This window comes from Sceloporus undulatus, chromosome 5, assembly GCF_019175285.1.
Source record: "Sceloporus undulatus isolate JIND9_A2432 ecotype Alabama chromosome 5, SceUnd_v1.1, whole genome shotgun sequence".
Taxonomy (NCBI): domain Eukaryota; kingdom Metazoa; phylum Chordata; class Lepidosauria; order Squamata; family Phrynosomatidae; genus Sceloporus; species Sceloporus undulatus.
Genome location: NC_056526.1, coordinates 188,416,163 through 188,429,012, shown reverse-complemented (window position 1 = coordinate 188,429,012; position 12,850 = coordinate 188,416,163).

The window sequence follows — 12,850 nt, the reverse complement described above, 5'->3', positions numbered from 1 at the left end:
CTACACCCCTCTATGAAGGTCATTCGCTGAAGGTCTTCCTTGCCATTTAGGAGCACAGAAGATCAACCAAATCACCCTCCTCTCAAAACAGGCCCTTTCCAATCCTGTCCAACCTTTCGCTTTCCACAGAGGTATTTTAGTCCTGGGATACAGTTCTCCTGGGGCTGGGAATCTCCTTATATGATGAAATGAACATCTGGCAAGAATCAGATCAAATGGACGCTAAGCTCTAAATAAGCCGGGAGCTGAAATAACATCCATATGTTTACAGGAAGACAGCTGAGATTTGCACAACTGTGAGGTTGTGGCTGTGAAGCTGTACAATCCGTGGAGCAGGAAAAGATTTGGAGAGGGATGGCTGCTGGCTCCATTGCCTTTAATGTGGTGGATTGGCTCTGTGTTTCAGTCTTAAGAAGCTGTTGTGTGTCTTCAAGTCCGCTTCTGACTTATGGTGACCCTGAGGTGAACGTATCACAAGATTTTCACGACAAGATTTGTTCAGAGGGAAGTCTGCCTTTGCCTCCTTCTGAGAATGAGTGACTTGCCCAAGCTCACACATGGGTTTCTGCACCCGAGTGGGGATTCGAATCCTGGTCATAGTCATAGTCCAGCACTCAGATCACTAACTTGAACCCTCCACATTCCTTGGAGTTAGGGGCACAGAACCCCCATAAAAATGGAAAAACCACAAATAAAAATATCACTATTTTTTTTAACCCAAGAGAACAACTCTCTAGGAATCGTTAGCTCCTCCAGGGCAATTCTATGGTCAAGATCTGCCAGACATTGACCATGAAATTGTGCTGGAGGACCTACAAATGCCTAGCCAAGGGCTCTCTCTAGGAATCTCTAGCTCCTCCAGTGTGGCTTTTGATAGAAGTTGACAATAGAGTCATGCTGGAGGACTGAGAGATCCATAAACACCAGCCTGGGGACAAAGTTGGAGTGTGGCATCCACATGACGTACACCCTGACTTCGTCTCCAAGCCAGCGTTATGCCACGTGCCGCACCACTTGGCAGTTGGTGTTATGGTGCTCCTCTGGTGCTGTGTCTAGATGATGCAGTGCTAAAGGAGCGCCGAAAAGCCATGTCACTGGCAACTATGGCGCTCTTTCCACGGTGCAGAAAGGAGCCGCTTTTTGCAGCTTATTTTTGCACTGTGGAAAGACAGGATTGGGGCCACAGGGTCCTGATCTGGCACTAAAAGGGGCAGCTGCAGGCAATCTGTATAGCCCCTTGTTCTTTTTTTGAATAGTAATTTAATCCAGTGGGCCCTTGGTATCCATTGGGGGTTGGTTCCAGGATGCTCAAGTCCCTTTAAATACAATGGCATGATAAAATGGTGTCTCTTGTGCAAAATGGAAATATCAAGCTTTGCCTTTTAGAATGTATATTTTCTTGAATATTTTCAAGCCATGGGTGGTTGAATCCATGATAAAGTATTCCTGGGTAAGGAGGTCCAACTGTATAACTATTCTGTTCGCCTCAGCATCAGATTGAATGAGAAACAGTTGTACTGCCAGCATGTTTATCTTATCCTGAGAACTCCCTGGGTCCCACAGCATCTTGCACTGAATCGGTTGGTTTACCAGTCCCAACCTTTACGTAATTTTTTATTTATTTATTTACTTTATTTGTATGCTGCCTTTCTCCCAGGCCGATAAAGATGACAGCCAATGCATGGCCAATGGCAAGGAAGAGCACATGTACTGCATGCATGCATCCAGCCTTGCCATTCACTCAGCAGATCATATTCATTTTTTAATTTTAGGTTTTCACCTGATATGACATTCCCATCTATGTAGTAATACAAGCATAACGACTGACTCATGGTTACCCTGTTGTTCTTCTCTCCCTTTTAAAAATATTTTATTGATTGGTTTAATGCCCCATAATACCGGACAACATATATAATAAATCATTGCTCAGTATTACCATTATTGCACCCCATATACATTTCAACCATCTCCACCCTCCCTCACCCCCCTCTGATGGATATAAACAAGTAATTTAGTATCTGGTACCAATAATGTGGAATATTTTATTAATAGATTTCCTAACTTCATTGTACCCCTTGTCAGCTTTAACTTTCTCAATTCAAACCCCCTCTGCCCAGTGCAGATGCAGCCTAGGATACTGGATGTCCAGGGTTCAGATCCAGCTCAATCATTGAAACTGGGTGACCTTGGGCAAGTGACACTCTCTCAACCTCAGAGGAAGGCAAAGGCAAGCCCCCTCTGAAGAAATTCAGCCAATAAAACCCCATGATATGTTTGCCTTAGGGTCACCATAAGTCAGAAATGGCTTGAAGACAAACAACATCAACTGGGAGTTTGGAGGGCTTTAAGGGCCACACTTTGGGGTCCTTGGGGCCACACATGGGCTTCACATTACTGACCACTGACTTAGGCTTTCCATGAAAGAAGGGTGGACAACAACCTGCATTCAACTGGCATCTAACCCACCAGCGCCTGATGGAGAGGAAGAATTTTGCACAATTGTAACTCACAACCAGACAGCTAGGGAAAGAGAGATTTGGGGGGCAAATTGTGAACAATTGAAATTGATCGGTAATCATACTGGGCTTTTTCCTTAAGAAAAGACCACACTGCCTCCAAAGCGAATCTCATGGCTGCTTTGCAGAACGTTTTCTCCAGGGCCCCCCAATTGCACAACCAAGTATTTTCTATCAAAGGCGCTTTTAACATATTACTTTTAAATAGCACCCACATTGAACTAGGTTATAATTACTGACAGCTTCTAATTCTGGGAAGCTGTTTCAATTCCCTGTGATCTTTGTGTTATTACTATAAGAATAATCTTTTATTACTCAGGCTCTGTCAGCTCTTATTCCCTTTCCTTAAAAAGAGAGAAAGGGAAATAAATTGTGCTTGGAAAAGTTCCCTCTTTTTTGGATGATAACTTCCAGAAGCCTCCTCTGCCATCATAGGTCCTGGAGATGTTGTCTCCTAAAAGGAAATGCTTCCGGCTTGGGAAACAGCATAAATACATTCAACTAGCACAATATGCATTAGTCCTGTGGTCAATGTGGAAGAGGAGGCTCCCAAATGTCTGTTACATGTTGATGCGCATGTGAAATAGGCAACTAAAGACGTTGCACATTGATGTGCAACCAATTATATTATTCATTATTATTTTATTTCATTTTTATGCCGCCTTTCTCCCGGAAAGGGACCCAAGGCAACTCAGAAGATAAAAACACTCTAAAAACTTTACTACAAAATTTTAAAATCCAGGCAAAACAGCCCATATAAAAGCCACCCTGTCATGCTTTTAAAAAGCCTGCCTGAATAAAAATGTTTTTACTTGCCAGCAAAAAGAAAGCAGGGAGGGGGCCAGCCTATCCTCCTGCGGAAAGGAATAAAAGTCACCGTATTTACATGTACACAGTTGCATGTGGTTAAAGTGAAGCTTGGTGAAAGTGAACCATGAACTATGTTCAGTGTTCATCAGTAAGATGTTCATGCTGAACATCTGCAACCTTGAACTGGATACAGCTGTTCTGCATTGAACAAAATCAGGGGCATCACTGGAAAGTGCAGGGGCTACTGTCTGGGAAAGCTTCCAGCAGCCGATAGCCATGGCGCTTAGAGAGCCTTTGGTATCAAGGTAATGCTCAGACAAAAGAGCAAAAAAGACAGTCCAAAATAATCCAAGTCCAGAGTTTCAGAAGTCTAAGAAATCAGAGCATACCAAGAGTTCAGAATAGCAGGGGCGTCAAGCAGTCTGAAAAGACAATGTTGGGGCAATCAGAATCATCAGCCCAAGGTCCAAAGGTCCGGGCCAGAGAGTCAGGCAACACGAGAGTTCAAGGCAAGGGTGCTTTTGCCAGAGATGTCAGTCAACCTCTGACAATATTCTGGCATTCCTCCCAGGCTTTTACCTCCAGCTCTTACTGGTGCAGCTGTCCCCTGATTGTTTGGCATTTTGTATAAATTCTTTGAGAATGTATACAAAAGCGTGCCTTCTCTTTCTCACCTCCACTGGCTGGACGAAGGTACGGGTAAGTCTGCCTCTCCATTCTCCTCAGTGTCCATGCTGGCAGGAACCTCAGCTGTACTGGTGCCAGGTGCCTGATTGTCCTCATTGGCAGCAGCCTCTCTAGGCATAGGCACTGAGGAACTGGGGCCAGGCTCAAGGCTGGGTTCCTCTGCTTCCTCCTCCAAGTCTCCAAGCTTTTACACAGGGCATGACAGATGTGGATCACACCAGGTGACACCCTAAGATGGGGAGACACTACTTCTCCCCAAACATCTGCCTCTTCTGGGCAGAAATGGGCTATGCCATTCACCTCTATCAACACTGAAGAAATGTGAAATCGAAGGCTTTCATGGACAGCTTTAGATTTTTTTGGGCTACATGGCCATGTTCTGGAAGAATTTATTCTTGACGTTTCACCTGCAACTGTAGCTGGCATTTTCGGAGGTGGTGACATGGAAGTGTGTGGATTATATATACCTGTTGGACCCTTGTTTGGGAGGAAGTGGCTTATGTGTTTATGGTGGAGTTAGTTCAGTTTGTGTGTTGTACTGTGTTGAATGGTGCAGCCTAGAGTTGTGCTGCTATTTCAAATAGCATTCTATGCCCAGGTTGGTTCATAATGTGTTCTGCTACTGCTGATATTTCTAGCTGGCCCAGTCTGCAGTGTCTCTTGCAGTCTGGGCCAGCCAGAAAAATCAGCAGTAGCAGAACACATTACAAACCAATCTGGACATAGAATGCTATCTGAAAACACTGAAAATCCAGACCATGCCAACAGCTACCAAGTCAGAATGCACAAGGAGGCCATTGAAATCCACAAACACACGGACAGTTCCCAGAATTCCATAACATTGAGACATGGCAGTTCAAGTGGTGTCAAACTGGATTATTTCTGCAGTGCAGCTGCAGCCTCTGTCTACTCTTCATGGCATGATTCTGTAGTGCAGATGCAGCCTTCAAAGCATAAAGAGGGCAGCTATCTGCCCTGTCTGTTGCCCCAATCACACACACACACACGAAGAGAGAAATATTGTGTGTGTATGTGTGTGTGTTTTCTCCATCTCCATACCAAACCTCTTAAAAGGCTCCTAAAAAATCTACAGGGATGGATGATGGAGGAGGCTGCAAGCGTGATTTTCTGCAAAAAAAGCTGCGTAGGAAACCAGTTTGCTTCAAAGGCTAGGTGTGTAGGAGCTGGCTGCTTCTGCTGCCTGCCAAGCTGGTGGTGGATATGTTCAGTAGTTGCAGCCAGGGAAGGAGGAATGAAGGGGCAAATAAGAGACTGGGCATGGGTGCAAATTGTGGAAATGCAACAGATGCAAACCATGGGAGAGAGGAGAGAGAAGTGTTGGGTAATGTGAGACTTTCAACATGTGGCTAGTTGGCTTTTAGGGATTGTAGGTCGTTGTGTATGTAAATCCATTGGATGATCTTGGGCAAGTCACACTCTCTCAGCCTCAGAGGATGCCAGTGGCAAGCCTCCTCCAAACACACTTTGCCAAGGAAACCCCAGGATAGGTCGCTATAAGTTGGAAAGGACTTGAAGACACACGACAACCACAAACGGGGTGTGTGTGTGTGCCTTCAAGTTGCCTGTTGCACCAGACCCCACCTGATCTTAGAAGTGAAGCAGGTCAGCCTCAGTTAGTACTTGGATGGGAGACCGCAAATAAATACCACACGATATTTCAGAGGAAGGAACTATCTAATTAAAAAGATTGTATGTACAGCGCTGTGTAAATTTACAGCGCTTTATAAAGGTTAATAATAATAATAATAATAATAATAATAATAATAATAAATCAGAACCACCTCTGAGGATTTCCTAAGAAAACCCTATGAAATTTATGTGGTCACTGTATGTTGACAGGTAACTTAAAGGGGCACACACACACACATGCTTGTGTGTGTGTGTGTGATGTACCATGCATATAATAAGGAAATGGGGTGAGAGCATGGATTGTTGAAAGTGACTTGTGATTTGCGGAATGTTTGAATGGATGTTTAAAAGGCCAAACGGATGTCAATTAGACAGAGTGAGAGCTATGAGTCTGTCAAAATTAGGAATTAGACAGAGGAAGAATCACAGAATCCTATAGGTGGAAAGGACTATAAAGAGCATCTAATCCAGCTGCTGTCATGTAGGAATACAGAGCTAAAATACTGCTGAAAGACCCAACCTTTGTTCAAAGATCTCCAAAGAGAACCCGCCACTCTCTGAAGCAACCCATTTCTCTGTTGAACTACTTACAGTCCAAAGGTCTTCCTGATGTTGAGCTGGAATCTCTTTTCCTGTAGTTTGAACCCATTGCTCCATGTCTCTGGAGCAGCAGAAAACAAGCTCCATCTTCAATATGACATTTTAATATGTAATTTATTTTACTTTTTAAATTAAATTAATTTTTTTAAACTTTACATTTATACTCTTTAAAGGCTTTTGTGTTGTTTGTAAATTGTACTGTTTTAAATTTGTGGTTAGCTGTCTTGTGTCCTAATATTGGGAGAAAGGCAAGATATAAGTAAATAAACATGATGATGATGATGATGATGATGATGATGATGATGATGATGATGAGGTCCCAACAGCCTAAGGAACCTTTTATGCTACACAATTATAGTGCTATGATTCCACTTCAATATCCATGGCCCCATCCTATGGAACCCTGGGATTTGGAGTTTAAGGAGGGGTACTTAGAGTTGTCAGCCCTCCCCAAACTACAAACCCCAGTATTCCTTAGGATATTGCCAGAATATTTAAAGTGGAATGATAATGCTGTATCTGTGCAGTATGAAAGGGACGTAATTTGGATGATGGAGCTACTTTTAGCTGAATGAGCATGATGAGTAACTAGGATGTCAGAGCAACTTTCATTTCAAAGATGTCTTTGCAGGAAGATTGACAAAGGAATGGTTCTGAAGGACACCTACAGATCCATGTGCCTCTGGATTTGGAGGGTGAGTGACACATTGTTTATTGAGACACGGTGGAAATCTGCCACTCAGCTGTCAGCAGTGAAATGGGGCTGCATCCAGTTGATTGTTAATTAGTTAGATGCAAACTCTGTAGGCTGATTCTACTGGAAAGGAAAAGATTTTGCCTCCTCTTGTCCTCTCTCCCCAGGAGTTAACGGCATGCAAACTACTTTTGCACTGTGAACTCAGTTTGCAGCAACGCAAGTAAGCTGAGGACAAAGTTGGAGGAGAGAGAAGCTGGGACGTTTAAAAGTGCTAAAAAAGTGGGACAGCAGAGGATTATTTGGGACTGCCTCTAACAAATCAGGACAGTTGGAAGGTATGCAGAAAATATCATACAAAGGGCAGGCTTGGACACATAAGAATGAGGAGCAAAGATAGGAGGAAGGAATATTAATAACCTAAAATATGAAGAAGACACCATACTACTGGCAGAAAATATTACAGACCTAGAACAACTATTAAGGAAGCTCAAAGAAGAAAGTGCAAAGGCAGGCCTGCTGCTGAATGTAAAGAAAACATGGAGTCGTGGGTTAAAACTACAGGAACAGGGATTCCACCTCAACTTTAGGAAGAACTTCTGACGGTAAGAGCTGTTCAACAGTGGAATATGTTGCCTCAGACGGTGGTGGAGTCCCCTTCTTTGGGTTTTTTTAAACAGTATGGATGGTCATCTGTCATAAGGAGTGCTTAGATTGTATCTTCCCACATGGCAGAATGGGGTTGGATTGGATGGCCCTTGGGGACTCTTCCAACTCCAGGATTCTCTGATTCTCCTTTCTCCTACAGTCCCTGCAAAGAGAAGGAGGCTATTTGCTGAGAACAAGAGAGATGCTCCCACTCACTCTGAGTAACCACTGTCAGATTGGATCCTGCCACACTGAAGCAATAAATAACCTCTCTTCCACTCAAGCCAATGTAGTCTGGTGCTCATTTTCTCCCCATTTACTTATCCGAGTCCTTAATTCTCTTCCTTCCATTTCCAAAATGTGGGGGCAGCTGGCTTTTCAAAACCATGGTTTCGTGACTGTTCCTTTTCTTATTAGTGGAGAGTTCAAGCCATACAAAGGTGCTAGCGCAGCCAGGATTTGAGAAGTTGGGACTCTGATTCGCAGGCACAGAGACTGCAAGCAAGGTCCTACACTGTATACTGCAAATCTCCCCATGCAGAGATGCACATTCATTGTACTATCTACCCAAAACTACCCAGCCATAGACTTGGACTGTGGACACACCATGAGAAGGAAAGACTCAGTAGAAAAGGCAATGATGCTAGGAAAAGTAGAGGCAGCTGAAAGAGAAGAAAATCGTAAGCCAGATAGCTAGACTCCATCAGGAAGACCATAGGTCTGAGTCTGTAGGACTTGAGCATGGAGGTTCAGGATAGGAGGTTTTGGAGATGTCTCATTCACAGAGTCCAGTTGAAGTCGACTGGAGGACAGCTAACACCAACAAACTGCCCAAATAATCTAGAAGCACAGGGTCCCATCTGATCTTGGGAGATAAGAAGCCCTAGTTAGTACTTGGGTGGGAGAGTGCCACCCAATTCCAGGTGCTGTAGGCTACATTTTAGAGGAAGGAACTGGCAAAATCACTTCTGGGTATTCTTTGTCTAAGAAAACCCCATGAAATTGATGAGCTCAAAATACGTCAACAGGTGACTTGAAAATATATACCACCTGCACTGCTTGCAAATCAACCCTTTCGTTGCCTGCAGTGGCTGTCAATATTTGGCCACAATCCTGATCAAGGCTCTAGACCAATCTGCCAGCTGACAGGAGCCAAGCTTTAGCCATATCAGGTTGAGCATGAGGGAGCGCAAAATCGCAGGAGTCAGCAGAGAAGTCGTACCAGATTCCCAACATCGTCATCAGTGGCACACAAATCCAAATCCAACTCTTTCTCTCCATCTTTCTCTGTGAACATTCTGCTGGTGGAATTGGATCATGTGCCTGCCCTCAATACAATGGTGATCAACAATTTCCATTTCCAGGGTGCAGTGAATCTGCTTGGGATTCGACCTTTCAAGGAATGTACCAAGGTGCCAAATCTACTTTGGGACCTTGGGTAATTCATTTAAAATTTGGGCTAAAACCCAGCGTGGATTCATTGCCTTGCTGGTGTAGGAGTAACGAGTCCTATGCCCCTCCAAATGGTTTGAACTACAACTCCCATAATTGCTGATATGGGCCATGTTGGACAGGACTTCTGGGAGCTGAACTCACCATCTGTCACAGCATCTGTGTTTGTGTATAGACACACACACACACACACACACATATATACACACACAAACTTATACACAAATGTGCCCATTGTTCCATATTTAACATCGCACCAGGTCACATAAAGTCAGAAGGCAGAATCACTTCTCTGATTTTTCTTTACAGTTCAGAACAGAATGACTCACAACACAGTTAGGATTAATGCTTACATAATTTTGTTGGCTTAAAAGACCAACAACAACCTGTCACCGAAACAAATATTATAATAACAGAAAACATCCTACTCACTCCCAGGCATAACCGAGCTTGCCTGGGAATATTAACATTAGCAGGAGACAACAGAGGACACAGTTCCTGCAGGACCCTTGATGTTTTAAGCATTGTTGTACACGCATGTTTCCTTTCACGTGTGTTTGTGCTTTTTTGGTCATGGCATAATCTCCATATGCAGTTCACAGTTGTGTAAGCAGAGGTCGACAAGTGTAACTGTTGCCCATCCAATTGTGCTTTCTTGGATGTTGCTTAGCTAATCAGCTGTGTTGTCTGTGTACGCCTTGATACGCTAGGATTGTCGAAACGGGAGGCACATTGTTATTGTGTGTCTTCAAGTAATTTCTGACTTATGGTACCCCCAACATGAACCTATCACAGGGTTTTCTTGGCAAGATTTCTTCAGAGTGGGGTTTCCATGGCAGAACACGGATTTGAACGCTAGTCTCTTGGAGTCCTAATCCAGCAATGAAACTACTACACCACGCTGGGTCTCAGGCATATTGACAGATACACAATGCACAATCTTGTGTATTGTCTATATTCAGCAGAAAGGTGGCATATATCCTCCAAATGTCTATTTTGGCAGAGACAGTCCCAATCAATCCTCTATTGTCCCAATTTTCAGATGCTTTTAAAAAATGTCCGAGCTTCTCTCTACTCTTCTCCTCTACCTTAGTTACCTAGGCATTCCAGAGCAATGCAAGGTGGAAAGGTTCTTACAGTTTACCGATGCATACTGTGCTGCCCACCATCACAAGTCACTCCCTTTGAGGCTGAAAATGAGGTGCATCTCTCACACGGCTGGGCACCTTGTTCTGACCTCAGAGGCAACAACTTGCACCAGCAGTGGCACCAGGTGGCACAGCAGGACGCATTGTGAACAGCCACTTAGCATGACTGCAGAAAGTGCCAGATTTTCTTGGAAGAACTGGAGCAAAAGGCAAGTTTTAAAAGTCGATGTTAAGAGTAGCATAAGGTCATTTCAGTGCTGAACTGGCTGTATGATGTCCAGACATTCACAGCAAACTCAGGGATTGTATCCTGCATTGTCTGGACTGATTGTTGTGACAAGAGAAGGACATGTTATTTGATCTGTGTGGACACAGCCCAAGACCCGGTGTTATCACCAGCACCTTGGATTCACACTGGCAATTTCTTTTTCTTTCTTTAATAGCTTTGATTACAAAGATATAGCTGTGTTAGTCTATAGAATCAGTGCACAGAGAGATCCTGTAGCACTGTTGAGACTAACTGAAAGAAAGAAATTGGCAGCATGAGTTTTCGTAAACTTCAGTCTACTTCCTTAGATGCATTTGGTGGATGCATCCCATGAAATGCATCTGAGTAAGAGGACTGAAGTCTACGAAAGCTCATGCTGCCAATTTCTTTCTTTCAGTTAGTCTCAAAGGTGCTACCAGCTTTAAGAGGTGACATGATAACCCTGTTTAAATATTTGAAGGGATGTCATCTTGACGATAGAACAAGCTTGTTTTCTGCTGCTCCAGGGAATAGGACCTGGAGCAATGGATTCAAACTACAGGAAAAGAGATTCCGCCTAAACATTAGTAGGAACTTCCAAATGGTGAGAGCTGTTTGACAGTGGAACACACTGCCTCAGAGTGTAGTTGAGTCTCCTTCTTTTTCATCACAGGCTGGATGGCCATCTGACCGAGTGCTTAAACTGTGTATTCCTGCATGGCAGGGGGTTGGACTGGATGGTCCTTGGGGTCTCTTCCAACTCTGTGGTTCTATGTTTTTATGGATGGCCCTGGTTGCCTCTTCCATTTCTATGAGTATGATAGTATGGTGAAGAGTGTGGAAACCATGCCTTATGAGGAAAGACTTAGGACCTAGGAATGTTTAACCTGGAGAAGAGATGGTTAAGATATATGATAGCCCTGTTTAAATGTTTGAAGGGACGCCATGTCGAGGAGGAAGCAAGCTTGTTTTCTGCTGCTCCAGAAAAAAGGACTTGGAGCAAAAAGAGATTCCACCTCAACATTAGGAGGAACTTGCTGACAATAAGGGCTATTTGGCAGTGGAGTATGCTGCCTTGGTGTCTGGTGGAGTCTCCTTCTTTGGAGAATTTCAAACAGAGGCTGGATGGCCCTCTGTCAAGAGTGCTTTGATTCTGTCTTCCTGCATGGCAGAATGGGGATGCACCGCAAGGCCCTTTGAATCTCCACCAACTCTATGATTACTTCCAGATATACTGTATATGATGAATAAGCCTATAAGCTTAGCTCCTACCTTAGCTCCTAGTTCTCTCCAGGAATGCTAATGGCTGAGATTCCACATTGGGGTTGTTTCACATAAATCTCCAGATGGAGTCAAGTGTTAGTTGTGCTACACAACCCTTGTCTTGAATTGCATTGCTGTGCAGCTGAACCAAGACAGTAGATGTGGGGGGGAAATGGAATCTGTACAGCAACCTTCTAAGACAGGGCTGTGTTATCATGAAGTAGGCTGAGTGGGGCCTTCACACCAGTGTTTCCCCATTGACACACATACGCAGGACGTTTACTAGTCTACCAACCCATTCTGCACAATGCATTTGCCTTGGATGAACGCACAACCGCTCCTTTGACTGACTTGAGAAGATGAACCTTTCCTAACGCAAGCCCATCATCTCCAGGGCATTTAAAAGCTCCATGACGCCTACAAATATTCTTGTGCTTGATGAAAACAGAGCAAATGCAAAAGCCACATTTGGCAAAATTGCATCAACAAGCAGATTCTCAGCCAGGGCATTGTTCCAAAGGGGTAGATGTTTCTAAAGAACCACCGGGCCATGTGTTAAATCTGGCGCCGTTCTTGCTCAGATCCGATGGCTGGAGCAGGATGTTCTCACTTGGGGACACAAAGCATCGATCCTTCTGGGTCTCTGGTTTCAGAGGACTGTGGTACACAAAGGATGCGCCACTGGCCAATCTGCTGGGAGACACATCTGCAGATTCTGCAGATCTACAGTGAGTGTCTTATCATTTGGCAAAAGGAAAGATGGAGTCCTGCCTGGATGAGAAGGGGATTTGTGGAGGCAACACCAAGTCTGAATTTCAGCAACATCAGTCTGAAGATAGTACTGAATGCAGCAGAGAAGGTCATCCAAGGCAGGGCTGCTGGAGCATGGAACTAATAAGAGGCAAACAGAGATCAAGTAATAATAATAATAATAATAATAATAATAATAATAATAATAATAATAATATGTTTTATTTATAGACCATTATTCCGCAATGATCATAGCGGTGTACAGTAAAAATTGAATACAATACAAATACAAGGTGACAATTAAAGGAGGGAGAAGTCTCGTCCTTCAGGCAGTCCCTGATGTTGCTGGGTCTGCCTGATCGCTCCCTCTGAGGCCGAGATGACA